This window comes from Perca fluviatilis, chromosome 22 (genome assembly GCF_010015445.1).
Source record: "Perca fluviatilis chromosome 22, GENO_Pfluv_1.0, whole genome shotgun sequence".
NCBI lineage: Eukaryota > Metazoa > Chordata > Actinopteri > Perciformes > Percidae > Perca > Perca fluviatilis.
Genome location: NC_053133.1, coordinates 17,380,438 through 17,400,324, shown reverse-complemented (window position 1 = coordinate 17,400,324; position 19,887 = coordinate 17,380,438). Strand labels below are relative to the sequence as shown.

Sequence of the window (19,887 nt, the reverse complement as noted above, 5' to 3'; positions counted from 1 at the left end):
TCATACTGCAGTCTGTTTTCAGACAATTCATGTTTGCAACATTTGTACCACTGTCTGTGCTCATGTCTGAGCCTTTTATCCAAATTTAAGGAGTTTGAAGCAGCACAGTGTCAATGTTAGAGCACAGCTGGAGCTTTTTTGAGATGAAGTCATGCTCAAAGGCAGTTACTAGTTTTGTAAGATCTTGTGCAGCGACCTCAGCAGCCAGTCACAGTGTAGCTTATCTTATTAAAGTAATAACCACCAAGGTGAAATCATTTGCAGATTAATCCATGTCTATAGAACTCAGTCCACTGCAAATCAGCATTATGCTGCTTTCGTTTTTCTTTCCACAAGATATTATTCTGCATTAGAGGTTTCAGGCACGAGGAATTGATCTGTTTTATTTCTAATATATTCCTCTCACCTCACAGCTGCTGGTTTTGTATGTTACCGTCATTTTCATATGACTCATTTATGCAGTGCTGTGTCTTACCGAACAATGTCAATCCTCAGGCTTTCCAGGGGACCTGATAGGTGTCCCTCTCTCACCAGTGTTATGAAAATCAGCCAAGTATAAGCAATGCGGAAAAGCATGACAGATTTTTGTATAATTATTCATATACAAGGAGGACTCCACACATTTCTGGCATGCATCATTAACTACAGATACACAGATTCAATCTGTGATTCATAATTTGCATTACAGTTTATTTTTACTGATTAATTACGCCTTGAAGAAAACAACCGCACTATGTTTTTAAATGTTGGAATGTGAAACAAGGAATGGTATGATGATACAATAGACTAAGAACATCATATGTAACATGTGTATTACAGCCTCTAAGCTTGCTCACCTGCTGTAGTCTCCATAGTATATATCATTCAAACAAACCAAGTGAATCAAGTTCAGTTCACCAGATATATCAATTATGCTTCCCTCAAAAAAAAATCTGATAATAACAAATGTATGGTGTCTGTATGCTGAGAATACTTTGATTATTTTCTGGCACTGCTAAGAGCACCTCATAATACCATGTTGAACAGTAAGATAATGGACAGTGGTAGTTGGCTCTTAGAAATAGATACTGTAGGGGGCTTACTCACACTGATGCAAAACACTCATCTGCAAGCAGAGTCTATGTATTATAGGCAACACACACACACACACACACACACACACACACACACACAGTTTTTGCGATGTGCTAAATTTTAAGCACTTTATTTATATCCATCAAGCTAATTAGTGTGCACAGGATCCAAATACTGAGAGGTTCTTACAATGTTTGGACAATTATAAATACATAAAGCGCCATCTGCTCGACACTGCCAGGCTACCAGTGGCAGCTGAGATGGAGCAAAATTTTGCCAACTACCTACTTAGATCTGAGTTATCATCATACAGTATGAATTTATAGGCTATTGCAAAACTGATTTATGTGAACTCAACCTGGGAAGTTACAGCCTCCAGAAAGCTAAAATAAATGTGTTGTTTCTTGTAGATACTTTCTGCATTACAGTAAGACTTTAACAATAGCTGAATCCCCCAATGTTAACCTGTTTATGACATTATGGCAAAGCATTGTAAGTAAACAGTAGGGCTCCCTTTGTGCATAATAATCATGTCTCTCATAAATAATACATGAACTTGTGAGGGAGCCGTAACACAGGAGTTTAAGCATTGCGTTTTGTGAAATTACACAAGAATAAAAAAACCATTGTAAAAGCACAATGAGCAACAGTTGTTCATTACATAAATTATGGTGTGCTGCATCTTTTCTAGCTCTCAGGTTATAGTATAGGTGGTAGTAATCAAAGTTGCATTGCATGTTTAAGCTTTGTGTTGATATCTCATATCACACCTACCTAAATCTTTTATTTTTAACCACTTGATGTACATACACGTGTAGTTTTACATTATTGTGGCATCGATATCGTGCTGCCTGAACTACACTAGAACTACTTTGAAATAATAATTTTGCAATTATTTGAAATTCTATGCTACATACAGTATGACGTTTGCTTATTTTTCCTAACATGCTCTGCTCACTCTCAGTAAGCAGGGGGCAGCAGTAGCACAGAGCTCAATGCAGCGGCTTCGTGATCTACACGCGAAGAAGACATTTCACGCCATATTTGAATTTGACAGGTTGTTTTGGCGTTAATTGGACTTTCCTGAACTCTCTTGCAATAAGACTTATTTTTGTTAATTTACTGACGTACGATATCGATTGGATTTCTGCCGAATTGTTGCTGAGATGTAGCCTACACCTAGCTGTCCTTTCAACACTTATGTGATAAACAACTTTGCTAGCAGATAATGCCTAAAAACAGCTGCTTCACTAGACTGTTGCCTTTAAGGACCGACGGTAAGTAGTAAAAAGGACACAAATAAACGTTTTCCACAGTAAAAGGTCCACGCTACCTAGCTAAGAAAAACACATCTTTACAGGCCATGACCACTTCAGGCTTCAAAACTGATGAAAAACACCCAGCATGCGACGTCATAAAGGATCTTATTGTGAAGGAGGATTTTTAAAGAATGAACTTCGTGTAGACCCGCCAAGAAGACCTTCAAATAGTAAGTGCCGGTTATTGTTGGAAATATACGCATGGTAACGTTATGTGTCGGTTAGCCTACATGGGTTTGTGGAGCTGCAGCCTGCAGAACTATACTCTCACACTGTTCATATTGTCATGTTATGTTGTAATGCGTTTTATTGAACTGAGTGTGGTGGGATATAGCCGCCGCCATCACTGTGTGTTGACCCAACCTGTGTCTGTGGAGCTTTAACCTGCAGACCTTCACACCGTTGCAAGTTGTCTTTTTCTGTTGTTTTATTGAACGGTGTGTGGTGGGATGGCCACCGTGCCTGTGCCGTCACTGTAAACCGTGTTGATGTCACCTGTGCCTGTGAAGCTGTAACTACATAGCCTGTTGTGATTAGACCTACATCCATGGATTAGACCCACTGTTGGCCGATGTCACTCTGATGTGATGTTTGGACGCATAAAAACACGTAGCCTAGGTCATTAACAGTTCTTTGTGGTTGCCATCACAAGGCCTAAATGCTTGTGACTTTAGATTAAATTCAACCCTGTTTAACACAACAGAGCATAGTGAGTTTATGGGTGATTGCAAAAGAAAGCCATATGTGTTGCATTATAGTTTTTATTACAGTCATTTTATTCCATTTGGTATGTATGCATTTGGTGTTTAAGGGGTCATTTAATGTGCCATGATCTTGAATGGGTTGTTGAGTGCTTTTCTCTCTGAAAGCGCCTGTTACTGAATAAGTAGTGGAATCGTGCCTAAAGATTATTCAAAGGAATAAAGAAATTCTGAGCACAAAAGTAGAGTAATATGGGCTGTATGTGAAGGTCAGGGTAAAATTTCTGGCAAGGGAGGATCTTTTTGGCTTTTAAACAGATGAAAACATCTACGATGCCATAATGGACATTTCCACAAAAAAGGGATTGCTACATGATGGACGTCGCTCTCAATTAGACCTCCAAACAGTAAGTGCAAGTCATTGTTTTGCATTGTGGTGCATTCATTGAAAGTCATTCTTTGCATTATTCTTCTGTTCTGCTGCATTGTTTGTGTTGTATTGGCCGCTGTGCCACCACTGTGCTTATGCTGAGACCTCGCTTGTGGCTGTGAAGTTGTAATCTGCAAAGCGGGGTGGTTTATAAATGAGATTTTCTAGGCTAGATCTTTACAAGAAACCTGGTACAAATTTTTTTAATTTGTGTGTGTTATGTCTCTGCCATTTCTAGGCTTGAATGCTTGGGACTTACTCAGTGTAGTCTGTTGGTGATTTGGATTGTTGCATCAGTTGGCATAAACTTCCATACAGTGAGAGCAAGTCATATGCCTCTGTTATGTGGTTGTGTTTGTATTGTATTGGCTGCCGTGCCATCACTGGGCCTATGTCGTTGTGATCTATCTTTTGTCCGTGGAGCTGTAAACTGCAAATCCTGTTGTTATTGGACCTACTGTAGTTAACATTCACATAGTTGTATTGTGTTTTGTGACAGAATAATGTAATTTAAGTTTGCTATACACAGTTTACAGTACAAGTTTACTGGCAAGGGCTGCAAAATGTGTTGCAGGATATGAGTTTTTATTTAAAATATGTAAAGAACAGAAACAGCAGACAAGAAATAATTAAAACAAAATAATCTAAATAAATGGATAACAAAAAAAGAAAATTGAATAATAATAATAATAATAATAATAATAATAATAATAATAAGTACAGTAAAAGAAATTGCTAAACACTTGGCAATTTGTTTACATATTTAAAAAGGAGTGGGAAGAAGAATAAACTTAGGCTATGTAATTCTACCCCTGCTTTATTAAACATTATGTTCCTTGGTTATCAGAGTTTGATGTTGGATGTATATGTAAAATTATTTTCCAATTGATTTTAGTAATACTTATCCAAATGTATTGTTTGTATTATATTATGTTTGTTGCCGGTGCCTACCCAGCTGCTGTCTTGACCTCGTCTTACTTTAGCTGTCATCTCAGCCCTGTCTCACCCTCATTGTTTGCAGATATAGTGAAAGTTGGTGTACTGTAAAAGACAAAACCACAGAAAGAATAGAGCGTGGCTTGTCTCTGTCAAAGGTGTCTTTTTTTTTTTTTTTTTTTTTTTTTTTTTTCTCACCAATATAAACCCACAATTTCTCTGGGTTATGGCAACAAGTGACAGCTGCTGCTAGCATAACTTTAGCTAAACCGTCCGACCAATAATCACTTATATAATTACAATTTGGCACATCTAAACAATTGCCATAAACAGTCGTACCCCCTAGGACCTTAGCAACAGTTAGCAAACAAGTTGTTCTATACAGATTAGAAATATAAAAGTAAAAATCCCCGTGGAACTTGCTACGTTAGCATAATGTTAATGAGTGACAGCCATTATACAAAATAACCGCAATTATGTAAAAAAATTATGGTAAGACAATGATTTAATAATTATTACAGGCCTAGTCCTGCAGCACCTTTTTAGTTTACCCGCACAAACTTCCCTTTTGCATGGCTCTTGTAATTTCACAATTGTGCTAAAAATGACTAGGGAAATTGGAATCCTGCAGTTGAGTGGCATCTGATATTTTGAAACCTTGTAAATGGTGCCAGAATGTCCAGGCTTGGCTAAACATAGAGAAACTGGAAGCATCCGCTGATTCCAAAGGGATTATTGTTTTGTCTTGTTGCAAAGGTGCAAAAAGCCGAATTTTCTGATCACTCCACTCCTGGGATTTTCAGGCAAACCTAATGTACTGAGAGGTGTGAGCTTGCCAAAGTGCACATAAGGCAAGTCTGCAGACCATATGGTCAAGTCTCTTTCCACATGTCCACTTATGACGAGGGAACACTTGACATGGCTTCATTCAAAATGTAAGATGTTCTAGTAGCATGTAAAGGGTGCACACATTTTATCAAACTGTTTCTAAACTAGACTTGAAGTAGTGCTACATCCTCTCCATCCTTCACCAACTCCCACAATTTCACAGATTTTCTTCCATGCTGCTGCATGCCTTAATTTGTCCCTGTGCTTAAAAACGCCTGAATCTGTAGACTGGGTGAAGCAGGTGGAAGTGGTACTGGGATGTTTTATGAGCAGACGTCAATCAAAAAGACACCTGGCAGTTCATTAGTCAACGGTTCTCTCAGACTGCTTACATTTGCATAGACAACTACAGCTCGCCTTTCAACGTGCCCCTCTCGTCGCTTTGCTTGCAAATGTTCAATGCTCACCTTCCCACAAGCCTTTGCAACATAAGTACAGGTGTCCTTGTCCAAATGAACAGAGGTTGTATTTTTGCATGTGAATTTTTGTTGCTCGTAGACATTCACCATTGAGTTTCCTTGGATTTAACCACTTAAACCCTGCTGAACCCACTAGGGGGATTATCATTAAAATGCATGGAGCGAGGACAAGCACTGTTCAAACCCACAGAAGTTTCTTTTAGATTCTAGTCACGACACAAACATTTCCAAAGACAACAAATATGTCAGGCTGCATTACAGGGAAATGGGTAAAAAAGGATGCACAAGAGTGGAAATATGTCACTCAATGTAAGCATTACGTAGCTTAAGTGGAGACATGGGGCAGATCAGAACATACTACAGTGTTTCCCACAGGTTGAGAATTTACTTGTGGTGGTGGGTGGCGCAGGATGTGACGGCGCGGCATGTGATGGCTGGGTTCAGTAATAAACTAGTCAAAGGTTTATGAACTATTTATTGGGAAAACAAAAGACTACATAAGAAGAAAATTTAGAAAGAAACAACTATTTACAAATAAAACAAACCAGACTTGAAGATGATAAGATGAAGTGGAGCCTATGATACATACATTTAATGGTTCAACAACTAAACCATAAAACCATGATCCATACAGAAAGTTATGTTATAAATCTCAACACTGTGTGCACGTCATGTCTCCTCCTAACTCCTGTTAAAGGGAAATTTCACCGCTGGAAAGCTGAATATATCTTTAAATTGGGTCACTAATGTAGTAGTAGTAATTGAAATTGGTGCCTTCTAGGCCGAGATAAGACAGAAAATGTGTTTTTGGCTCATATGGATGAAAGACACCAAATCCCAGAATGCACTTGCTTTGCTGCTGTATGAGGCCACTCCCAAGCCACGCCTACCCTTTACAGACAGACAGTGAGACAATCAACTCAACAAGTGTGTTTTATTGTCATTTCAACCATATACACGAAAAAACGTTTCACCGTGGCTCAAGTGGTGTTACACATTTAAAACATGCTTTTTTTTGGCCACAGCTGATACATTATCCGGACTTCTTTCAGCGGATTGATTGATAGCTCCAGAGTGAACAGAACTGTGTCCATGGCAACGCTCTGCTATGCATGGCAACGGTGTGTTATCCTTAGCAACGGTCTGTTATCAAGAAATAACAGACTGCATTCTACATTAGAATTCAACCAAGCCATGTAATAAAAGAAGGCTAACACATAGCTACTAGCATTAGCTTTTGGTGGGCTGTGGTATAAACATCGAGTATAAACACAGCCGTACATTTGCGTGGGATGTAGCTAGAATTGTCGGCATTTTACAGTCACAAACTCCACCAGCAGTTAGCAGTTAGTTGGATAGAAATCACCCAATTTCTGCAACAGGCAGTCCGGGGTAACACAGCCCACCTCCACTAGTAGTCTTACCCGGTAACAGAGCAGCAGGCTGGATTGTCCACAGCAATATTTCCACAACAACAAACACAGCAGTCTCTGAACTCACGTTGGGAGTTTTGTTGAAGTTGGATGTAGTCCAGTTTGTTTAATGAGCGGACACTTGCAAGCAGGATTGGTGAACAGATGGCTGGCTAGCGTTAGCTTTCCACCGGCACACTCGTTCAACGCTCCCCGCTGATGAGGTCACTTTACCGGCCACAGGAATCGAGCACCACCGCTGGTCTCTCTGCAGGCAAAAGCTTGCATAGTGTGTGGAGTGTTGCGTCTGTAATAAAGTGTCCTGCATATTCTCCGATGTGTACCAATGTATCCCGGTGGTACACGTGTGCGGTAGTTTGAATGCACATAATTGTTGTTCTAAAATTTCCGTCGGGATGAACAGTTTCTGCTCCTGCTGAGAAGCTAAGCGAGGATTCAAGATGGCTGACACTTGTTTTTTCCTTGGCAATCTCCGGAAAAAGCCGACAGTCCAACCCCCTATGGGCTATGCGGAAGTGGCTCCTAATACAGGCTGTAGTCTTTTGCCTCTGGGCAAAAAAACCTCAGATGACGCAAAAATCGTCATTTTGCGTCATCTGAGGCTTTTTTCCAGACCCAAAATACAGAGATCTCCCCTCTCAGGGGGACATGAGGGAGATAAGCATGGTCATTCAAAAATACTACCAGGTTTCTACTGATACAAAGCTTAATGCTAATCGGTGAAGTTTCCCTTTAAATCATATTACACTTAATGCTATCCAAAGTTAATTCTTGTTCATTTAGTTTGTAATGGATCATTGTTCATTGTGTGTGAGTGTTTTTAATCAGTGTTCTGAGGATGCTAATAACATTAAACAAGACATCCTGTAACACACGCTGTTTTGTATTATAGCCTGCATGTCTGTGTTGCATTAGGACTCTTTCTAGAATTCCTGTGTGTGTGTGTGTGTGTGTGTGTGTGTGTGTGTGTGTGTGTGTGTGTGTGTGTGTGTGTGTGTGTGTGTGTGTGTGTGTGTGTGTGTGTGTGTGTGTGTGTGTGTGTGTGTGTGTGTGTGTGTGTGTGTGTGTGTGTGTGTGTGTGTGTGTGTGTGGGGGGGGGGGGGGGGGGTGTGTAATGTGAATGGAAGCCTTGAAAGCCCGATGTATGGTATTGTATATGTGAAAAATTGCAGCTAAAATAAGCTTAGATGGGAAGATTTAGAAGTTCACATACATTTGCTATGATAATATGACCTTTGCTTCTTCTTTATTAATTCCATAATCCGTTATATAACAGACCTGATAGGTCAATCAGAGTGTGCTGTTTAACATCAGCCATCCGAAATGTCTCCTCTTGACAAGCTGACCTTTTGTTTAACGCTTGAACATGGTAGGAGTGTGGTCAAAATCGATTCGTTTCGGGCACTGTTTTCAAACAAACAAGTGTGAAAAGCTTTGAGTGGGAGAGGATTTAAGTAAAAAAAAAAAAAAAGTGGAGTGTTGAATCTGTGATGTGGAGATTGTTTCTTCACAGATAACTTGAATTGAAGGCAGAGGTTTAAAATGCACATTGCTATGTATCAGAGATGTTCACAAGTCATTTTTTTGAAGTCCATGTAGAGTCTCAAGTCTTTGAGCTCAAGTCCAAGTCAAGTCTCAAGTCTCTGGCCATCTGATCTGTCCCTAACACTGTATTGTTAAATCTTATGAATTCAAAGCATGTCCTGTAGCCACCATGCATACAGTACACTACAGTATCAAAATCAGTTGTACGATAACTTCATGGGGTCTACTTAACCCATCCCTCAAGCCCTCGGAAGTCTGTCACTTCATATGAATAAAACTATAAAGATACAATTTTAGCGCAACACTTTGCGAGGGTTAGCTTGTTACTTGTGACGATATGCTAAATGTAACATCTCTTTCACTCAAAAAAATAACAAATAACAGAAATATGTGCAGAATTAAGAGCATCAAGACGGCCCAGTGTTTGGTGGACCGGGTACACATTGTTCACTTAACAGCCTACAAATCAGCCACAGGATCAATTACACATGAGTTTCCCCCCGCGAGACAGCGTTTATTCCTGGGGAGCTGGATCCGTGCGTCCCACCTCCTGTGCGCCATGGATGTCTGAGCCTCAGCAACTACTAACTATAAAGATACAATTTGCCTGTTCCCAGCATTAGCACAACACTTTGCAATGGTTAGCTTGTTACCTGTGAGGATATATGCTAAATGTAACGTCTCTTTCACATTAGCAAGTGACGGATCTATTTGGGTGCGTTTTGAGATGCCTGATGAAGTTCAACGTTGTTGATCCGGCATCATTTAACTTGGTGCCACACACCTTGCATGTAGCTTTTTGCTTATTGTCACTGTTTAGAAAGCAAGACTAATGACAAAAGGCACAACTCCGGGCTTGGCGTTGCCATCCTCAATGCATTTTTTTTTAATATGAGTGCGCCCACATAAGGCATAGCACATGCGTAACGTTGCACATTATGGCAAAAGGCAGGGGACATGCAGCTCGTCATACGTTTCCCCAACATTTATGCGCCAATAACATAGAAATGCATGAATACATTTTGATTTAAAAAGCAATAATTGCATGAAAACAGTTTGACGAGTCTCAAAGCTCGAGTCAGAGTCAAGTCTGAAGTCAGCTGTTTGTGAGTCTCAGACCCGAGTCCCCATCTCTATGTATTAAAAAATTATTAATTTCTTCGGCTTATACTCACTCACTGGTTCTAACCTTTTGAAATTTCACACCTAGTAAGCACAGGCACACACATTCACACATTATCTGAGAAATTAAGGTTAAAGTTAGACTTTTGTCCTGGAATTCAAACCTCTTCCTGGGCATTTTGTTGCATAGTGAGTTAGTGGGCCAAGACTGACAGATGCTTGGTTGACGAGACAACTGCCAGCACTCAATCCAGCAACTGGGTCAAGTCCTTCTGACATCCGTGACAAGTCCCTGCCGTGAGGGCTGTGCCACTGTCCCCTCAGGCTTTTTGAATTACCTATGTGTCCCCTGTGCTCCCTGGAGGCCTTTTGAGAGGACCGTAGGGACCTAATACCTGCGGTTCAGATTTCACCGCTCTCTTACCCGTGGACAGGCGATGAGGCTCTCTCTTATAATTAGGCTCTGTATCCAGGGGCATACAACCTACGTCTGACGTTTAGGGATGAAGATGACGGGTCCTTCCCTATCCTTGCTGCATTATTAAGGGTGACGGGACTCGTTGCAGAGTGTCTCTACCATTCTCTTTGTACTGCTTCCCTTTACCCGCCACCCCCCCGGTCCTCCTCAACATCCCACCGCCACATGTGTCCTCTGTGAAATGGAAATGCCGCCCCATTAAAAACCGTCAACCTGAAGCAGATCACTGCTGCACTTATGCTAATGTAGACACAGTGAAATATCACACAAGGAGAGGAAGAAGAAAAAAAGTTAGAGGGAAGCAAATGGGATAAAAAATTACCAGTTTCACTTGGGGGATGAAAGTATAGTGTCTCTAATTGGAAATGAAAACCGTTGTAGTGTGTAGTTAGGAAATGTTCACAATTGTGCGGGAGTTTAGAGTGGGTTTAAAGTGAGAGTTGAGGATGCACTAAAGCGGACGAGAGGGAAAGCGATGGGAATCAGATGACGGCAAACTTGAACGGGAGATATTTAGGCCCACAGTTTACCCCTGCATTGAACAGCAGTGTTATCAGCATACATCAACATTAGCTGTCGGTCACAATGCCATGGTTGGCTACCACGCCGGCTGGATTTACAGCTGTTTATACATTTTTATGGTATTCATTTATTTTAAGTTTTCAGGCTAATGTTTAAAGTGCTTTCTGGATAATTGTCCACTGCTTAAGCACAAATACAACGTTGTAAAATGTAGCCGTGGCTGCTGGGAAATAGGCCTTACAATCACTTAACAATTAAAATCTAACAAGACTTCAGAGTACAAGTGATGCATAAAATTACAGTAGAAAATAAGGGTCCTTTTACTAATCTGTTTGGTTGCGTCTTGGCGGCCTGGGATCAGCCCCTCTGTCACCATGGAGAGTGACAGTAATGATAAACCGTAATCAAATCTGCTCCCGCGAGGGTCTGCCTCATTCCTCACTGCACATAATGGGGAGAGGGGAGGAAAATTAAGTGTCCCTTTGATCCATGTGGCTGAATACTGAGCATGTAGCAAATTAAAAAGAGATGCCTGCTGCACCTGCCTGGAGAATTGCTGGCAAACAATAGTTTATTTTTTATTTTTTTTATAAATACTCTGACACGCTTGATTGTCAGTCTAAGACCTTAGAGGGTGTGTCTCTTATCAGTCGAGGGTAGGATTTGTTTGCATTATCAGGAGGAACAAGAAGTGAAACTCTTTTTGGAAGAACAAAACTAGCACTTCACTTAAAAGTCTGGAACAGTAAATGTATACAGTAATTATGTTGTGCTTTCCATTTACTTTGTGCGTTTGACTCTTTACCTCACTGTTAGCTATAAACTACTACTGATGTTTATCACAAATGCACTCCCAATCAGCACTGGTGGAATTTACATAATATGCTGTGGCTTTGAGATGGAGGGAAAAGCAATATGAGTGCTGAATTTTACTAACATGAGTGCAAACATCTGTGCACCTCCTAAAGAAGGACATCTTGATCAAATGGGTGCTTCATTGCAAGGGTTACCATGACTACGATATGGTTCTAATAGGATTGAGTGATTGCAATTCGCCATGTGGATATCATAATGTCACACTGGGTGTTGCAATGATGTGCTGTTCTAAAAGGGCCTATTTCTTCAGGTAAAAAGTACATTGGCATTAATTCCTTTCCTTGCTATACAGGTGATGAGGATGATAATGATATGCATTATAAAGATGACGTGTTGATAACTGTAGGAAAGATATCATTACTATAACAGCTGTTGGTTCTCAGTTGCATAATTCGGTGTACTATAATTAGATGCCGGAAAGAAAATTAATTTCAGTTTTGATTCTTCTTTGTTCATTACATTTTATAGATACCTCTAGTTAATGGCTAATCACAATTTTCAATTGAATTAGCGAAGTTCAAGCATGTCAGTGCATCATTGCTGAAGTTCCTTGATTATTCAAGATACAGTAGATTGTAGAATTTACAATGATGCTTCCCATAAGGGAGCTGTCTTTGATAGACAAAAACAAGCCAAAATGAAATATTCTGTTAGTCATTCCTTATCTACAGCAGTCAACTCACCAACCCAAATAAATCCAAACTATATAAACCAAACAGACCATCCCATATGACCAACCAACCAAATATGGAAACTCAAACCAACCATCGTTCAGCATCTACAGTTCTATGATTAACATAAGCTTACTTTTAGTTTATTGTGAGTGTTGGCATTGGAATTAAATTAGTGGGGATTAGTTAAAGGCTGTAACGTTCATCTAACTAAAACAACTGCACGGCTGTTCTCCATTACACTATGTTTTTATTTACCAATTTGTTTTGTCTATCCTTACCTTCATCAGCTTGGTGTAAACGTTTAAAACTAATATGAACATGAGTTAAAAGACGGATGATAAGGTCAACTGTAGATGAAAATCTGTAAACTATAAAGTGAGGGGAGAGATATTAATACACTGTTTTGAAAAAAATGTTTGAGAGTAGCCTACAGAATTCGAGATTCAACCTTTTCATCCATGAATTGGTTAAGCTGAGTATTTTGTAAAGTTGGTTGAAATATTGTAAATTGTTTTGTAGTTACAGTAATTTATCTTTCTGTTGTACATTTTTGTATCCGCAAGGAAAAGTAAATGTGTAAAAGCATTTTTTTTCAAAATAATGGTAACTACTTCAGAAATAGCCGAAGATGTTTGATGAAAAAAGCTTGGGATACTGGTAAACAATTGTGCGACAGGTTTTAATTTAGATGGACTTGCAATGGAGCTCACACTGGTCCACAACGTGCTGTGTCCACAAATTTGAAATGAAAATTAAAACCTTCAATGTTCATATTCATTGCATACAATAATTTGGTATATTTTAATACGAAGAAAACAACATAGGAAGAACATGAGATTTTCTGGAGCGCTGCTGAGCCCCGTAACATCCTCCGCTGCCAAAGTTGAAGAAAACTGTGTCACCATGAATAATGAAGCTCCTCTGACCCCAACTGTAGGATCTGAGCTCACGTTGTACTGACTTTGAAAGCCCTCCAGTTCAGATACTTCTTAACTAGACTTGTGAGTGATAGCATGGTTAACTATCATGGCCCAACGTTGTCAGGCGGTCAAACCCTTCAGGGAGAACAAATTACTCGGAGAAATGTGGGGGGGTGATGCCCAGCCATATTACACATTACACGGGTGAAAATAAATGTAACACTGCACAGAGTTTTAATTATTGTCAGTGTCAGACTTGAGCATGGCCTCCACTGAGGGAGACAAAAATAGAAAGGGAATTAGCCCCTTTTCACTATCCCTGACAGCTAATTACATATAAAATGGCCAACAACGCAAAACAAAAGCAGACAATTTATACTTCAAGCTGTAGCTTGAGATGAGCTCTAAGGGCTGTAACACGGATCCTTAAACTTTGATTTTGAAGTGGACTCAACACATGGATCCCGCGAGGATTCCTAATGCAAGAGACATCTGAATGTTTGCATAATATTTTTGGAGATCAATAAACCTGTTCGGTCTTGCAGCACATGTGGGATGTACACTCAGTTCATATTTGGCCTCGCTTCTTGATGCAGTCTTGAGCAGATATCAAAGCATGTGAAAAGTTGAATGCTTAATGTGAGTTAACCAGGAGTACTGTTTCATTGGCCCTTATCCAGATGGACATTGACTTCTTCATCTATTTGATACTTTTCAAACTCCACCCAGGGAATGATTTAAGAGGTAGTACGACTCCGGGGCATAATGAATGGATGATTCTGTCTTGTGTGTCTTATTCTAGTATTTTCAATTAATCATATTCAATAATGTCTAAACAATCTAATTGGGGGTCAATTACTTTTCCCCTCTGCTCCTGTCCAGGATCTTGGCAGGCTGGTGGCTGAATTGGCATTGGTTTTAAAGGGAATGAAGGGCTCTGTGGTTGTCGGGGCTGCTGCTTTGTATCCTTTCCCATCCTGGCAGAGGCTCCTTGCTCTCTGTCCTCCAAGTCAAAAGCCAAAGGGCAGAGAAAGAGAGAGAATAGTCCTGGCCTTGTTGGGTCTCTGGGATACTACTCCTGGGTATTTTCCTGGACTTTGTGTGTGTGTTTCTGTGTGTAAAGACGGGTATCTGATTGCTCCAATCCTTGTTGTGGGCAGAGTTTGCAACATGATACAGCAGGTGTGTTATCTCTCTATATGTAATACGTGTGCATGCGTGTTTGAGAGGAAGAAGCCCAGGACGCAGCTGTATTTATGTATGCGAGTGCGCGATTGTGTCAGCGATCCCAGGCCAGCTGTATCGCCACAGTTTTTTTTCCAAGCTCTCATTGCTTGATGCTGGCATATACAAGCAGGAGCTGATCTGCGACATCCTCACATGACAGCACAACAAAAGGAGAAACGAAGCGTATGTCGGCCTCGACGACAGCCAGTCGCACACCCTCCCGATGTTGTGGCTGAATCAAATTTTGCCTGGGAGGCAGCAACACGGCCTATAGTTCCATGACTCTTTAATTATTTCCAAAATGTGTTAAATCCGCATTGATCTGGAAGGTGAAAGCATTTGTTCCTTTGGATAATGTTTGAGGAGCCAGCTGGACTCAAAAACCGCTTTTGTTCTTTCCGAGTCTTTGTTCTCAGCCAGCTGTTTACCAAGCTAGTATTGAGCTAGCTGAGGTTCGAAAGTGGCAAGATAGAGATGCCGGCAAGCTATGAGTTATTGCATGCTGTCATGGCCTCTTTCATTTGTTTTTAATAAGACTTTGCTTGTGCCTCCAGCTGGTCCTCTTGCGCTGCCAGTCCAACGAAAATGTGAAAGCGCTTTTAATAAACCATATTATTTAGTTGTAGAAAACCAGGAACTATTTATGCTGGCAGCAAACCTTTTTAGAATTCTCTTTTCCTTTGGTTATAACTGGTGTTAAAGTGACACATTTACAGTAACAGTGATGCTGCGTAGAGTAGCAATGATTGACATCAATTCCTCATTGCTAATCTAAGCTTCCTATGATATAGTGTGAAATGGGATAAAGACCTAATCATAAAGTTTGTGTAAGTAGCTCTTTTCTGAGGCAATTTTATTTTTTTCCTTTTGTGAGTCTTTTGGGCTCTGGCTAAAATTGTAATGTAGTTAATGCAGAGCCAATGCTTCTAACTGATGCAAAGCAGCAAAATTATAATACTTGAAAGCATTGGCAGTGATTGAGGCACAATAAAGCACTGCTAAATGTGTTCAGCTGATAGACGTTTAGAGGCCCATTAATTTAAGAAGAAGTAGTTGTGGGGGCGGGAAAACGAATTAGACTAAAAGCCCTTTAAAGTGCAGCGTTAGGTGACGTCCAGGAAAAGCAGAATAGTCCTTCTTTTGATGTCTCCAGAGAGAACTCGCACCATACAGTCCTAACACATACTTCTGTTTTTCCATGTGGTTTTGAGCTGAGATGACATCTTGTCACATTAGCATCTGGATGAACAAGCAAAATTAGTGATGAGGCTCATTTCAAATAGCAATATATTCCTGGCAATGCTACTAGGGTCACTCATTTCAATTTTTTCTTCTGGAGAGTACAGTACTGTTTCACTGGTCAAAGATTTATCTGGGGGAATTCTTTTATTAGTTGTCCCTGTATCCATAAACACAAACCGTCCACACTTTGAGCTTTAAATTCCCTGAAGTATATTTGACGAATAGTCCACTCCATGTTCTAAGAGTTAGTACAAGACCAAAAACTATTCACTCTACAAATAAAAGAACTCAAGGGTGACATCAACAGTGACTCAGGAAGAATGTACACAGTGCGAGAAGAGATTTAATAAATCATGGCAGAGTCTACAGAACAACTTATGCTGATAGTAGTTACCAGTAATGTTTAAAATATTCAGCTGAGCATGAAATCTTATGGAGTGCAGAAAAATAAAATTACTAATATGTTTTTCTATTATAACAAGAACTTACTCTGCAAAACTCTCTCCACCATTCCTCTGTGGCAACCATTGTAACAATGTTTGACAGCTCAACACAAAATGTACAGACATTGCACCTGTTAAATGAACTTTTAGGTCAATAAGGTTATCACAGCATCTTTAGTTGCATCCTGAGATCCGTCCCCAGGTGCTGCAGATGTACCGACTTTCTAATGGTTATGTTCTACAAAGAGATCCTCATTCCAGTGAGTTTATAGGTAAGGATTATTATCCCAGGGAGATGATGCTCAGTAGGTGAGCAGCAGTAGTGTGTGTGTGTGTGTGTGTGTGTGTGTGTGTGTGTGTGTGTGTGTGTGTGTGTGTGTGTGTGTGTGTGTGTGTGTGTGTGTGTGTGTGTGTGTGTGTGTGTGTGTGTGTGTGTGTGTGTGTGTGTGTGTGTGTGTGTGTGTGTGTGTGTGCGCGCGTGTGCGTGTAGCCAGGTATGACTGATGAGGTTCAATATAAATGCTGCACTCCTGCTGAATTCACAGGGCACTGCTCCAGTTTGTGTTGCAGAATCAAGATTGCACCACAACAGCCGCACATCCTTCCTTCCCCTATAAATCTGTGGTTGTAAGCTTAATGGGGAAGCATAGGCAGCAGACCTTAAATAGAGGTAACTAATTCCTCTGCTGCACTCGGCCTACAATTTGGCTGAGACATTTATAACAGGGTTCAGCTGCCAATACCTTAAGAAACAAATGTATTGCTGGTATTTTAGTCACCATTTAGCAGGAATTAAAGCCCAAAGACATTATTGGTTTACAGTGTAGCTTATTAGACTGTACCCCATTTATTGTACAGCCTGTTGGGTGAAAATGGCAAATACAACAATTCCATACTTGCTAAGGAATTCTTGTATTTGTATTTGTATGATACCGGAACCATGAAGGATGAGCCTAGTGATATTCTGTAGTTCTGGTATTGCCAACAAATCCATGAAAACACCATAACCAACAATTAATTGATCCTACTAAGAAGTATCTCTAAAGCTTAATAATCTTATTTCTCTCAGACCTCCATTTTTGTAAGCCACACCATTGCATTGTTTCTTCATTACATTGACTGGGTTCAGTAGTTTATTTTAAGTTGATCCCACATACACCATCCTGGTGCCGATGCTTGCGCACCAAATCCACAGCTTAAAGTCCCCAGCAATTTTTTATGAAAGTACACTTGTAAACCATTTTTGGTCTTTTCATGGGTTTCGTTGACCGTAACAAAACTATTGAAAATTGTTTGCTTTACTCTTTAAAGCTGTACAGTAGTTCTAGTAATGTTTTAAAAATGTAGGCCTATACAGGTTTGTAATTTTCTCTTGAATGTATTTGTATTGCTATTTTGATAAAAGATAGGGAAACTGGGATAAACTAATTGGGCAAAGTTTACTTCAGAAAGTTCCAGTGAAGTTTGTTCATCTGCCACTGTTAGATGAAAATGTTTATCCGGCAATACCCATATGGAAGAAACCTTATTCTATTCTTTAGCCCTTTCCTTTCATTCAGAAGATCCCCTCGTGAGTTTTGAGGTCCGCATTCCTTGGCAGACCGAGAACCATTACTTTGCTAGGGAATTGTAAGTACCCAGGTCTATATATACAAGTGTAGCCCAAGGCAGCAGCATGCCTATTTACCATGGCTTGCTTTTTTGCATCCCATGGCACCTTCTCATCGAAGGTGCCCATCATACATCATCTCCGGCATTTCTAATCATAGCATGCCTTCTTTTTTCTTTCTTTTTTTACACATTCTGGTGATGTCACTCTTATTTCGTGTTCAATTAAAAAAAAAAAAAAATAAATAAATAAAGGAAGTAATAAGGATAATAAAAAATAATAAGGATATCAAACCGTACATTATGATCGATTCATCAGACACACAGGCTGTATGTCAGTGGAAGATTGTGATGAGGGTTTTGACAGTGAGGACACCTAGGTTTCAGTATCGGATATAGAGTTACATTTTCCATACAATTTAATATGTAATATAATAAGAATGGTTAAATTTTTCATTTTTTTTTTACAGGGTCTATTTTCTGTCTTAGCAAGTTATAGTCTGAGAGACTATTTATTCTATGTAACCCAGCTAATATAATGCACCTAATTTGCATTTTATTTTCTGACATTTCAGAAGACATTGCAGTTCAGATTCTCTTGACAGTTGGATGGAAACCGTAATAGAGTCACCAGCTAAGGGCAGCACGCAACTTTCTGGCAGTTCAAGAGAACAATTAAACCTGTAACGAGTTGGAAAAGAGAAACAGGCATAAAAACTGAGGGAAAAGGTACATTTTATGATAAGTTGTTAAGCTTATAGTCAGCCTAAGAGAGATGAATACATCTCACGGCAGTGAGGAAGATGGAAAAATGGAACATCAAAGCCCTGTAGGACTTTACCATATGTCATTACTAAAGACTCAATATTTGTGCAAGCAAAATGTGTTGTGAACTCAGAGGCACACTCAGAGTGTCCTGAGGAAATGCAGTTCCATGACAACTCAGAGGAGTCAATTAATCGTAGGGCCTTAGTTCAGGCAGAATGATGAGGTGGGGTTAAGTCCGCTGGGCCACTAATTAAAAAGAAGCAAAGCTCATCTCTCGGTCTGCAACACAATTTTAGATGGATGCTTGCGCTTGCTAATGCACACACGCATACATGTACATGCATGTGTACACAAACACTAAATTGAATTCTCAGTAGATTACACCGTAGAAAGGCTGCTGTTGCACCGCTGTGCAAAGCCTCACGATGCAAGAGAATTCTCCTCAGTCCCAGGTCTGAAATGCACTGTGTGGTATGTGAACAGCATAACTCAGTCTAGTAAAATCTACATGATTATCCTAATCAAAGAGGTGACGGAGAGCCGCGCTGATGTTGGCTAATAAACTCCATAAATGCCCAACATGAATTCAATGGCAGTGTAAAACACAGTTACATGACATTGAGAAAGCAATTATCAGCGAGACAATAATTTGGTTAATAAAGATCCCATTAACAATCATTATGCTACTTTGCTGAATCTTTTATCTCAAGGCGAGCATGAGGGAAAGAAGACAGATGCCCTAACTGCTGACAAAGACCTTATTTCATTCCCTTTGTTCGAGGAAAAAGACTGTATTAGAGAGAGCCATGGTTTTTCCAACCCTTTTATAATGTATCAGTTGTGTTAATTTTTTCCTGGGTAATAAGGCTTAGAGAAGGACACTGGAAGAATGGCTCACCTCTTCCTCTTCACCTCAATTTACCTTGTCCTCCACAAGCCCTGCCTTAGAGCGCCTGTGCTTTGATTTGCATTTATGCAGCTAAATAATGAAAGTATGTGGTGTACTACATGAACACATAGAGCCCAAATTACGTTTATGGAAGTGGGCCGAAATGCAACCAGGAATCATAATATGCTTGGTTACACAGAATCCAAGCACAATCCTGTCAGTCATGTAATGGACTAAATGAATGCTTAATGGTACAATGTGGCTGATGACTTGCAGTACTGTGGAGCAATGTTATGATGAGCAGGTCCATGTTTTGTTTGTGTTTCATGCTCTGCTAGCGTATGGACAAGGATGCATGTGTACGCGCAAAAGC

The 19,887-nt window shown here is 40.0% G+C and overlaps 1 long non-coding RNA gene across 3 annotated transcripts in view; it reads left to right on the top strand.

The window, feature by feature from the left end:
• Window positions 1–2,089: 2,089 nt before the first annotated feature.
• Window positions 2,090–19,887, top strand: part of LOC120551964 — a 283,006-nt gene continuing 265,208 nt past the window's right edge. Inside the window, exons 1-2 of one of the 3 annotated variants that reach the window (XR_005637942.1) lie at window positions 2,090–2,351; window positions 2,435–2,563. This is a non-coding gene — a long non-coding RNA (uncharacterized LOC120551964). The remainder of the gene's footprint in view (window positions 2,352–2,434; window positions 2,564–19,887) is intronic. The other 2 variants (XR_005637941.1, XR_005637940.1) reach the window with 2 other exon arrangements.